The sequence below is a fragment of the Ovis aries genome, chromosome 21, assembly GCF_016772045.2.
Source record: "Ovis aries strain OAR_USU_Benz2616 breed Rambouillet chromosome 21, ARS-UI_Ramb_v3.0, whole genome shotgun sequence".
Classification (NCBI taxonomy): domain Eukaryota; kingdom Metazoa; phylum Chordata; class Mammalia; order Artiodactyla; family Bovidae; genus Ovis; species Ovis aries.
Genome location: NC_056074.1, coordinates 42356749 through 42369493, shown reverse-complemented (window position 1 = coordinate 42369493; position 12745 = coordinate 42356749). Strand labels below are relative to the sequence as shown.

The window sequence follows — 12745 nt, the reverse complement described above, 5'->3', positions numbered from 1 at the left end:
CACAGTCCCTGGCACTCAGGAAGGGCTCTACAAACATAGGTACATACTAGAATCAGGGATTCATAAAAGACTGCCTAGCAGAAAGACCACGAGGCGACTCCACACGCTTAAGGCTCCTCCAAACAAAAAGCAAAGAAACAGGAAAATCCAACCAACAGCAAAACCCAACACGGAACCTTTTCAGTTTACATCGTTTCCCACTCCAATTTCTTTCTGCCATGAGTGTATGAGATGACTCCAGAGGCATGGAACGCCTTGGGGTACAAGACTGAGGCTGCCAGATCTGATGTGCCGTATTTTTTATACAGCGCCTGAGCAAAGAATGGTTTTTACCTTTTCACTGTTTGAAAATGGGCTGAGGGGGTGGGGGAAGATATCCAAAAAATGCTATTCCATGACTTGTACCAATCCTGTGAAATTCAAATTTCAGTGTCCATACAGTTTTAAGGGAACACAGTCAAGCCCTCCTCTACAGCCTGCCTCTGGCTGCTCTCACGGCAGAAGGGCAGGGTTGAGCAGTCGAGACAAGAGGCCACACGCAGGCACTGCAGGTGGGCAATGCAAACTGCAGACACAGGGGCAACGCCACAGGGCTCCGAGTGCCATATGCTGTAGCGCAGCGTTTTATTATTTCGAGAGCACACCCAACATGTCAAAACAAGGCAAGAAAATCTGGACTTCAAATGTTGTGTTTCTAAGGAACAGCGGGATGTGGACAACTGTGCTGGGAATTTAGAGGGCAAAGCACTGTGTCTCATGCAATCATGCCATCCCTGTGCCAAAGGGCCACTGCATGTGGCATCGGCACTCCAGGCAGCCACCGCAGTGTTCCCGACTCACAGGGGAGCGCAGAGAGCATTAAGAGGGGTGTCTTAGAACAGGAAAATTGCTTCATAAAAAAACGAAAAGACGACTTCAGTCAAAGCTGGTTTGTTAACAAGTTAAAGAAGCCAATGATGACTTTCCTTGATTCCTGATGAATTTAAGATCTTGGAGTTGTCATTTATTTGAGGAGTCCGAAGTGACGAAGAGTTAGCTTCTATGAACAGTCCGTGTGAAACAAGTACAGGCAGAATACTGTCGGAGACGCGGAACAAAGATGAACTCACGACAGCGTGCAGTGGAGTCTGCCGCGTGTGCCCAGGCACTCATCGGGCCTGACTCTCTTGCCGCTACACTGATGGTGGTAGAATTTTGCATACAAAGAAAAAAAGGCTTCACCAGACAGATTTAGTTTCTGAGATCCAATAGATCTCAGAATAGATCACAATAGAAAAAAAGGATAAATGTTACCAATAATTTATACTGCCCAATAAACATAAAAACATGGTGAACCTGTAAAATAACCACCTGAATTCAAGCTGGAGGTCTCCGTGGGGTTCTGCTAAATTAGCACCCCTGTTCCCACTGCCCCCAGGTCCGAACCAGCAGCTAAAGACAAAACAACATGATCATGTACATTACAAATATCCTCTTTATTATATATGAGTCAGACAGTCAGAGCAGTTTATTACTGCATGCTCCCGGACTTATTAATAAAGCTGACCCCTCAACTGAGCTCTCCACTCAGGCAGGCAGGCAGGCAACTGAGGAGCCCAGGTCTGCAGAGTGAGGACCTACGGGGCAGAGGGACAAGGGGCTGGGCCCCTGAACAAAGCAACCAAACAAAACCACATGAGACAAGGCACCAAGAGTGAATGGGAATTCACTGAAGGGAATTCTTCCACCCAGGATGTATCAAGAATAATATGAAGATAAAAGCTGGACAAAACAGGGGCTTCCATGGTGGCTCAGTGGTAAAGAATCTGCCTGCCAATGCGGGAGACACGGGTTCGATCCCTGATCCAGGAAGATCCCTCACGCTGCAGAGCAACTGAGCAACTACTGATACTGAGCCCGTGCTCCAGAGCCTAGAATCCGCAACAAGACAGGCCACCACACTGAGAAGCCTGCACACAACAGAGCAGCCCCCGTTCCCGGCAGCAACCAAGAGCCAGCACAGCCACAGATAAATAAGCAACAGGAAGTGGGACAAAGCAGGAGATGTGAAGGTAACCTAAGAAAGAGCCGGTGCTTGACTGCGAGAGCAGAAGGCGGTGCTGAGGGTGAGGGCCCAGGCAAAGGGGCTCACTGCCTAGGAATTCGAGGCGCTCACTGGGGTTTGGAGGCAGAGACCTGTCACACCTGAACCGCTGTAGTATCTCCTGAGACACTGAAGCCAGAAATGTGGGTGATTAAACGGTCCATGCCCACCTGCTCCTCCAGATACTACAGGGCAGTGAAACTGGATCAAGGAGGTGGGCACATCCCCCAAAAGGTCCTACCAGGCCACTTTCTTTTAAGTGCCAAATGGCCCAAAAGTCAAGTATGCAAAGTAAACCTCTGGTCTCTAACAAAAAACCTCAGCAAAGAGTTGCAAGGTGATAATAATTAAGACTCAAAAGAGTCAGGCGGCTGGCTAGAAGCCACATGCCCCTTGGCTGGTACGACACAAAACAAGCCCCCCACCCCCCAATACACACACAGGGCCAGGTGACCAAGGGGCGGCAGGTGGGTCTCTACTAGCAGTCTTGCTGGCATGCCGCCTTATCTGGCCCTTAGGGCCCAGCTCGATCCCACCCCAACCCCCATCCTCTGGAAACTGGGAATCCCAAGGGTGCTACTGATTCCAAGACATCCCAGAGCAAACTACAGAGGCTGCTATTTAATTTCCTAAAAATACCATGGCGTCACAGAACCAGGTCATCTCAAACAGATGACCCAGACGGGTCCACCTAGACTCCAGGGTTTCACAACAGAAAACTGCTTTCCTTGATGTAACTCATGGAAAGAAACTCCTCATAATCATTGTGACCTTACCTTTCAAACCAAGTTTAAAAATTAAAGAAATGTTTTCTTCTCTGTGGCTCCTTGCCCATTACAGGTTCTCCTGGAAATGGTTGTCTTCCAATTTATTGCATTAGCAGATCAGCAGGAATAAAGTAGGATGGTGGACATTGAACAGAAGTTCTCCTATAAAGAAAAAGAGAGCCAAAATCACAGTGCGTTCTTTCTCAGTCTAATGAGAGCTGCCACTCAGATAATGGCACGAGGTCTTCACACACAACTAAACCTCAGAGGACTGAAAAGTTCTGGCTAACTGAAATGTTTTCTATGTAACAAGAGGGAAAAGGCATGGCCACCCTTCTGCCTCAGCTCTTAGCCTACACTAAACAATAACCCAGAAAGAGAGACATAAGAATGGGCAAATAAAACACACACGCTTATCTTTACCTCAGGAAACATCAATGACTTGCTCACTCAACACAGGGTTAGTTACCAGCAAAGGCATCACATTCTAAATTACTAAAACAGATTTTTAAAGTACTCTCTTATAGCCCCATGTAATACCTTTAAACAACGGTCACTTACCAGAAATTGTGAACTAAACATTAAGTTCACTGAAGCATTAGCTGCAGCCAAATCCTGTCTCTAATGTCAATTAACCAGATGCTACACATGAAGGACTTTACACTGTCTTTCAAGGCACTTCGTCTAAACCTAAACACTGCAGGAAAAGACACAAACTATGGACAATATACTGACCAGAAGTCTTAGAAGGATGCAGTCTACAAGGCGTCTCAAAATAAATGCTGTTCATTTCATGCCTTTGTTCCACAAAACTCACACTACAGGGTGATTAACTAAACAATTTCCCTCAAACAAGATAATAAATAGAAACGATGCTAACCACTTGCTAAAAGAAAATGAATCAACAAAAGCCTAGTTTGTTATGAAGAAAATATTTGATTCTGAAAACAAAGCATTTTACCAGTGAAATGTTTTCTAAACAAAACCTTGAAAAACTTAACTAATCGCCTAGATTTTTGCTTTACATCATAAGAACAGATCACCTCCACAGTCCCCAGATGTGACTAACTCAGCGTGCTGGTGTAATGAGTGGGTTTCTAAATGTTGCAGGTAATTCTAGTCCCATCACAACCCCTCTCCATGGAACAGGTTCCAGAGCCCTTTAAAAATCCAATGAAGTTATGTACTCCACAAAATGCATACGTGCCCCACACGTCTGATACTGAACTTTGAGCAGCTGCAGGGCCCTCAAGTGATCTTAAATTTTTTCTCCCACCAGTCAAGACCACCCACTTCATCCACTTCCAGGCTGGTCAATCACAGGCTCCCAGCAGAGCTGTACCGACCTGCCAGCCCCAACGTGCTGCATACTCCTGCCCAGGGAAGCCAAATGATAAAACAGCCCTCAAACATGCTCAGAGCATCACAAATCCAGGTGCTTATGAAGTTGTAAAAAGTAAGACTTTTCTGGGAAAAGGTCTGTGTTAATTATGCGGTCTTTTCCCTTAGACAAATCACGGGAAACAGTGGGCCTATACTATTGATAGTAAGAAATCTGGTTATTCCAAAGTGAGAGAATGTGAGGAACAAGATCAAAAGATAGAAACAGAATGAAGTGGTACGGAAGCGCACCCTTATCACTGCTGGGGGAAGAACGTGCCCTGAACACACACTGAAACGTCTCTACAACTACAGTGAAAGAACTGTCTCGGTGTTTTGTCCTGCCTTTTAAAGGCATAATCCCAAGAACCAACAAAATTAGAGGAGTGCTGGAAGGAAGCAAAAGGAACTGGCTGAAAAAGGTTACTCAATGAACACTGAAGATTCCCAAATCCCCTTGGCCTTCTTCCATCCCTCCCAGCCCCAGATGACAAGAGGAAGCCAGAAAGGATGGCGACCCCTGCAGAGCTGAGGATGGGTTTGCCACTAAAAACAGAGGGCCCCTGTGAACTGCAGAAAGAATGCAGAGTGAGGCCCACTCATCTGCCCACCCTGCCCGCTCCAGATTCTCCTACTGGGCTCTGCCGTTTCCAGCTAGGAGGAAGACTGCTGACTTCTAATCACTGACCTCAAGAAGCAAAGGCCTGAAAATCCTGACACTGGGGACTTCCCAACCAAAGGAGCTCAACCAGTCACTCTGATGAACAGTTCCCACTCAATGAGGCCCTACGCACAAACGGAGTCTCCAATCAGCCACCCGTACTTTCATCTTAAATTTTCATCGTAAACCTGCAGAATAGTTTGAAGAGCAGAACAAGAAACTCCCACAGAGCCTTCACCTAGATTCACAACTAATTACCAAATCACTTTCGCTTTCTCCCATCCCAAACATTTGAGTTTCTACAGCCATCACGCCCTTTACCTTTAAATGGTTCACTAGGTATTTCCTAAGATCAAGGATACTCTCTTATACAACCACAGCACTTATGCCACAATCAGGAATTTAACACATTAACAGTCCCATATAGACTACACAGTTCACATTCCAATTCTGCCAACTGTTCTGTGATGTCCCTGATGGCAAGCCCCGTTCACCTCAATTCAGGCTCACGAATCACACCTGGCACTGTGTCTCCATCTAGAACAGTTCTGTCTTTCATGGCATCTCTGAAGAACCCAGGGTATGAATTTCTGGCAGTAACACCACACAAGTGGTAAGTGAGGTTTGTTTTTCCTAGAGTATCACATAAGTAGTAAGATGGTATCAATGTGTCCCATTACTGGGATTTTGATCACTTAGTGAAAATATTTGTCTTATTTCTTCACTGTAAAATAACCATTTTCCCCTCACTAATTACCTAGTAAATAATCTGTATGGAGATAAATTTTGACATTACATTCTTAAAACATTCACCCAGTAGTTTTAGTAACCTCTGGCAATTGCTACTTGAATCAATTGCTACTGACAGGTACAAGACTATGTTTATTTTGTAAATCTACTGTTCCTCCTACACTTATCAGCTGGCATTGGAACTAAAGTATATTTCCTTCTCCCCACTCATTCGTTAATTCATTACTAGTATGGACTCATGGGTTCTTAATTTATCGATACCACCATTCATCCTGATGCTCAAGTTATCCCAGCTCTGGCCAAAGGGAACCCCTTCAAGCAGAGGAATGTGTACTTTTCATGTTTTTTGCATATTCCCTTATCAAGGACTCCTCGTTCCGTATAGTGGAAGATGTGATTTAGAAGTGAAGATCTGAGAAACTATGTTCATAGACAGTGAACAAAGCTGAGAAAGAATGGAACTGTCGTATGAATTCACCTCTGTGTGTTGTGTGTAACTTTTAAACGTGAATGAAAAACACAGGCTCTGATACCGTATCAGGGAAACCTGTATCATGAAACACAGAGAACAGAACAGACAGAAAAATGCAGGATGGAGGAAAAGACTATACAAGGAAAAAAGTGCCTAAAAAATTATCTGACATCCTCAGGAAGATACACGTGTGTGTGTGTGTGTGAGGGAGGTGTGTGTGTGTGTGTAATCAGCAGACTAAATACATAAGGAAAATTATTTCCAACCATGTGTGTGTGTGAGGAAACACAAGGAAAATTATTTCCAACCCAGAAGTCTATACCCAGCCAATCTATCAATAAAGAATACACAGAAAGTCTCAGAAGATTTACCTCCCACAGTCCACTCTCACAGGAAACTGCTAGAGACTGTGCTCCACTAAACCAAGAGGGAGAACACCACGGAAGACGACAGCAGAGAAGTGGGCGATGGAGAAGAGAGGCAAGGACTCCCAGGGTCCCAGCGGGGAGAGCAAGCACCCCAGTCTGGAGCAGGTACAATTTCTTCAAGAGATTAAGCTGAATATGTAACTGGCTGAAAGTTTGAGGCTAAATTAGTGATTGATACACTAAACAAAAAAAAGGCAACATTTCCTAGGAAAACCAGAAGCTGTTTACAAAAAGTATTTGTAATGTACCCCTTGACACTATTAACAGCATCACAAGTAATAATAGATAAATACTGATTTAACCAAAATGGCAGTAGAACTATACTGGAGAGACAGGGACAAGGGTGCAGTTTGGCGGGGGGGCGGGGGGGGGGGGCGCGGCAGCGAATCCTTATCTGCCCTATCTTTTCACAGCAGGAAATCAACAGACTTAAAACTAAAAAGAAAAAGAATCAGCAAGCATGCATACAAGTATGAACTCTTCCAAAATGCTCTTCAGACATATGGAGGTAAATATGTATATTTTTTTTTAATGGGCTAAAAGAGTTCTAAGTAATATAGTTACCTTCAGGGAAGAGAGAAAAGAGGGAGGGGTGCCTAGGAAATGCTGTCATCTATCCAACCTCCTAAAACTGGTTCACCCTTAACTGGAGGTATGCAAAATTGACCCCAAAATAATTTTTTTCAAACACATTTTAAGAAGAATATTAGACTGGGAGAGAGCATTACATGCTGAGACCAGAGACGTGTGACATCAGCTGCTCACTAGCTGTGTGACCTGAGACAAGCCACCTGACCTGAGGCTCCACTTCTTCATTTACAAAATAAAGGAGCTGGGCTAAATTAACTCTCAACTTCCTTCCTGTTTCAGTAAATTTATAAACCTAATATAAAAATAATCAGAAGTTTAAATATGGTGCTGGTGGCCATGGACAGGAGCAAATTACAGAAAGAAGGAAGCAGGACTCGGTGAAATAATAAACGGACAGAAGTAAAATGGGGGGGAACTGCGGCTTTACGCCGGTGGGTACCAAGATGGTGCTGACGGTGAAGGTGGAATGAGAACAGCACTGTTCGATTAATGAAGACTGAAGAGTTCCCAATCCTGGCAAGGACAAAAATGAGAAAGGCCACGGAACAGCGGGCCCAATTGCACGAAGTCAGAGAAGCTGAAGGAGGAAAACAGAGATTTGCTACTAAAGAATCATCTGACGTCTTAGTCCTGGGTTGTAACAGAATACCATACTTCACAACTTACAAACAACAGAACTCTACTTCTCACACTTCTTGAGACTGGGAAGTCCATCGTCTAGTGGGGACCCCCTTTCCTGGTTCAGACAGTGGCCTTTGTGGGGTCCTCACACAGCAGGAACGGGTGAGGGAACCCTCGGGGATTACCAAGCCCGTTCATTAAGGCTCCACCCTCATGACCTCATCACCCCAAGGCCTCACTCCCCCAAACCGCCACACTGAGGATTAGGTTTCAACATATGAATCTTGGGGTGGGGACACAAACATTCAGGCTATAACAACTGACAGTGTTATTCTCTCAGAGGAAATGGATCCAGAGGCGCCCCTTCAAAAAAGGGAAAACAAGGGTGTTTTTTTTTTAAGATAATATACTTCTACTCTCATATTTATTCTTGCCAATCATTCCTTAAAGGTGCCCCATTTTCCTCAACAGCCATATCAGAAAGGGTCTCCTCTTTCCAATACCAATCAGTCTGATCAAGGCCAATGAAGAGAATGTTAGAACATGATTATAAAAGTATCAGTCAAGAATGAGGGCTGGGTTTAGCCTAAAACAGCAAAGGAACAGATTCTCAACTAAACAGTAACTAAATATGTACTTGCTTAGTCACAGAACTCGAGAATAGCAAGAGTGAACGTCTACCCTTACAAGCCCTCTGTGCCAGCATTATACGTGAGCTTCTCAATCCTCTTAGGTATTATTCCTATTTTGTAGTTGAGAATAATAAGAAAGGACTTACTCCAAAAGAAAACTGAATTTTTTTTTAATTCACTTTGGGGGAAAAAAGGAATAATAACCTCTCTCTATGCTCTTACATGAATTTTTAATATAAATTCCCTGATATTCTTCACAGATGCAAATTCACAAGAGGAAACTACAGCTATTACATAACAGGTAAGAAAATATTTTCTCCTTGTATCACATATCATACACAAACAACTAAAAACAACCTCTCAGTTACAAACAGGTGAAACAGCCTGGACACACAGAAGCAAGCAACTACTGTTACCAGCAAGTCCTGAGACAGGCCAACTCAATCGTTCCCATGTGGATTTTAATAATCCTTTTTCTGCAAGCGTGCTCACACGTGTTCCCCAAACACCCAAGTCTAAAAAGACGCAAGATAGTGAGATGGGAAGACAATCCATCTCTATAAAGTTTTATTCAACATTTTATCCTCAATGCCTAGCACATAGAAAATAAAATAACCCCCCCCATATTCTGACCACAAAAATCATCAAAAATGAGCACACAGACACTCATAATTGAGAGAAACAACCTAAATGAGTAACATCATTTTCAGAGACATCTTTATATATATACAGTATATATTATACATAAAATAATTGTGTATATGTATTTTATATATATATGCACACACACATATATGTAACTATCAGCTAATTTCAGAAATAGCAATTAGTATAAGCTGTGGCAAAAATACAGGCTTTGAAACCAGTAATCAAAACTACCTGTACCAAGAATACGAAAAGACTACTTTTTAAAGTATTAAACACTCAAGGTAAATCCATACTACCACCTTCCAAAAGCAAAATCATGAATGTAAAGTACTTTAAATAAAAACTTTGGCCCCTAATCAGATGACATCACCGTCTGGCTATGCACCCTAATGGACGCTCAAATCACTGCCGTTGTGCATAAAGCCAATCCAATGAAGTTGCTATTAAAATGGAGCCAAATCATAAATTAGTAAATTAGCATCCAAAGTAAAGCTCAGAAAACCAACTCTGCCTATTACAATGTCGGCGTGCAGAGAGGTGGAGCAATGGTACGAAAGATGGCAGGGTTCCTTCCAATCGCCAAAACTACACTTAGCTGGCTCACCCACAGTTACACAGCAAGCTTAATTTGACGTAAAAGCTGAAACTTCCATAATCCACAGTACAAGAACAAGAAAGGCATCAACCTGCTATAGGACATCGTGGTAACCAAGCGATCAATATGTGAAACCCAAGTACAGAGACCGGAAAACATGCTAAGCAACACGAAGGTGAATGAATGTATTCACTGAAAACTCAACCCAGGAATGGGATTTTCAACTAGCAAACCAAGATATCTAAGAGATGAAAAAGGAAAATCCCTTCAAATAGTCTCTTGGTGTGGCCTAAAGAGTAGATGAAATAGGAATGGAGAAAGGGCCCAAGTCACAACCACAAGCACTGCCACAAGCTCCCCCTACTTTTAAACACAAATCTGATTCCTAATTGGCAATTCTAATCATACTCATAACTTGGTATCCAGCACCAACATTTCTAAAGTTGTAAAAAAAAAAAAAATTTTTTTAAGGTAAATACTCTGTGCCTACACTGTCCAATACAGTAAGCCACTGGCCACACACAGTCATGAGTACCAGCAATACAGCTAGTTAAGACTAAGGAACTGAATTCTCAATTTTAATTTAAATAGCCCCACTGAGCACAGATAAAAGAATACTATTTTACCGGACTGCACTGTCCCAGCTCACATTAAAGCACAGAATAAAACATTTATAGACTACAATCTTGGGTAAATTCACATCTATAGGCTTCAATTTCCTCAACCAAAATATGTAAAGAGGGTTCCGATTGTCTCTGTGACTAAAAATAAATTAGGGCAGCAGGTCAACAAGTTCTAAGGCCTTCGTGAAGTAATTAAAGCCATACTTCCCCCTCAAGCTTCTGGCAGGTCACCTCCCTCTGATCACGCAAGGGTATCATACTACTCCTCACTCCATCAAACTTAACGGGGAAGACCACGAGAACACTGACTCAGTTCAGTCTACCTTCGGACAAGTAACCTCACCTTTTCAAGCTTGTTTTTGTAACTGTAAGATGAGAGGATTAGACTAAATGATCGTTTCAGTTCAGTTCAGTTCAGTCGCTCAGTCGTGTCCGACTCTTTTCGACCCCATGAATCGCAGCACACCAGGCCTCCCTGTCCATCACCAACTCCCAGAGTTCACTAAGACTCATGTCCATCGAGTCCGTGATGCCATCCAGCCATCTCATCCTCTGTCGTCCCCTTCTCCTCCTGCCCCCGATCCCTCCCAGCATCAGAGTCTTTTCCAATGAGTCAACTCTTCGCATGAGGTGGCCAAAGTACTGGAGTTTCAGCTTTAGCATCAGTCCTTCCAAAGAAATCCCAGGGCTGATCTCCTTCAGAATGGACTGGTTGGATCTCCTTGCAGTCCAAGGGACTCTCGAGAGTCTTCTCCAACACCACAGTTCAAAATCATCAATTCTTCGGCGCTCAGCCTTCTTCACAGCCCAACTCTCACGTCCATACATGACCACAGGAAAAACCACAGCCTTGATGCTTCAAATCCTAAACTACTACTTTTCTGTGGCTCTACGAAGAAACGTAAGTGAAACCAAGATACTCCAACAAATGAAGAAAAAGGAATCAACGAATAACCGCAGTCTCACACTCAAAAGAAATTAAATTTAAACAAGATCTTAAAGTAGAGAGTCCCAGTGATAGAGAATTTAAAGTTACACCGTATCAGTGTCCTCCGCTGGGAGACCGGCTTGGTCTATTTATGGGTGCCCAGTTTTTTGTGTTTGATTAAATTCCATATGGGACATGCTGCTTTCTCCAAAGCAGGGATTTCAGTAACACCGGGTGAATGCAGGTGGCTCGAGAACGCACCGCCCAGGCTGCACTGTCCCTCCCTCCCACAAAGTGCGCCAAGGAAGCCTCCCCTCCACCAGGCAGGCGGCAGCAGCTACACGCTCGCTTCTCGGACCACGCCAGACGTTCGCTGACTCTGTCAATGATCCCACCCAAGTAAAACGATCCTCTGGTGAAAGGAGCTGTGGCTGTATTCAGGTGAGATAAGGACAACGGGAGTGAATTCATCCATGAACCTTTAAGACATGTTAGATCCGTCTTTCCTGTGGTCTATAACTCAGAACATATGAAAAACAGGACAAAAAATCCTAACAGGAAACAGGAGAAGGGAATAGTGGATAATAATTTATGAGCAGTGCGCTAAAAGGCAGATCAAGAGAGAACGACAGGCTTAATTAACACTGTTCTCCAAAGGTGTATTTTCAAATATCTTCTGTGCCAGTAACAGACCCACTGGTACTTTTCTCCATCTTATAAAATGGTGCGAGGGACGGGCTCACTCTCAAAGTACCATTTACAGCATGGTAGAAAAAAACAAAACCAAATGTTTTATCTGATACTGACTTTCCTTTACATTACAGGTGATTTAACCAGGACGCCACTGATGACCATGTAGTTTCAATTTTTACTACCATCAAAAAATGCCAGAGTTTCCAGAAGTGGAACTGCTGGATTAAACAAGGCCCATTTCCGGTTAGGAACACAAAGCCCGAGGGCTCTCCCGGCGGCCATGGCTACTCCCACCAGACCCCGCCTGGCTCTTCACACCCATGCCCAGGATCCTCTTCTCTTGGGAGCACTGGTTTTCTCTAAGAGCCATTTATACTCCACTTTTCTCCAACTGTCTGTTTATATCCTTTGTTTGTTTTTCTACTGGGTCTGTCTTCTCAATGATTTGTAGTGGTTCTTGAAAAGTAAAAGAAAAGGGGCCCTTTGTCACAGAGCCTCCCCTCTTCAGTCCAGTCCGGTGTCTGTCTCCACCACTCAACTGAAACTGCCTCTTCAAGTCGCCGGCGCCCTCCCGGTGGGGCTACTCTAAGCGAAACTCTTCTGTCCTCGTCTCAGCTTCACTCTCAGAGCAGTCAGTACCCTTCACTGCTAGACCCTCCTTACTGACAGTCTCTCCTTGGCTTCTGTGAGAGCAGAGCCTCCTTGTTTTCTCACTGGCCACCTCGCAGTGTCCTCTAAGGCAGAGGTTCCCACCGGGTTCAGACTGGACACGGCCTAGGTACACTCTCCCGGGCTGACGACAGTGGCCAGGGTGTCAGTTTCCACTTGTTCTATTCACACACACTATCACGGCAGCAACTCAAACAAGACTTG

The 12745-nt window shown here is 44.0% G+C and overlaps 1 protein-coding gene across 36 annotated transcripts in view; it reads right to left on the bottom strand.

Moving 5' to 3' along the window:
* Positions 1–12745, bottom strand: part of PPP6R3 (protein phosphatase 6 regulatory subunit 3) — a 122642-nt gene that overhangs the window by 81123 nt on the left and 28774 nt on the right. For 30 of the 36 annotated variants that reach the window (XM_042237941.2, XM_060404364.1, XM_042237943.2 and 27 more), the window contains one exon: positions 2860–3012. The exons of the other annotated variants lie outside the window; for them this stretch is intronic. The gene's annotated coding sequence lies outside the window, so the exon portion shown is untranslated. The remainder of the gene's footprint in view (positions 1–2859; positions 3013–12745) is intronic. 36 annotated transcript variants of the gene reach the window in all.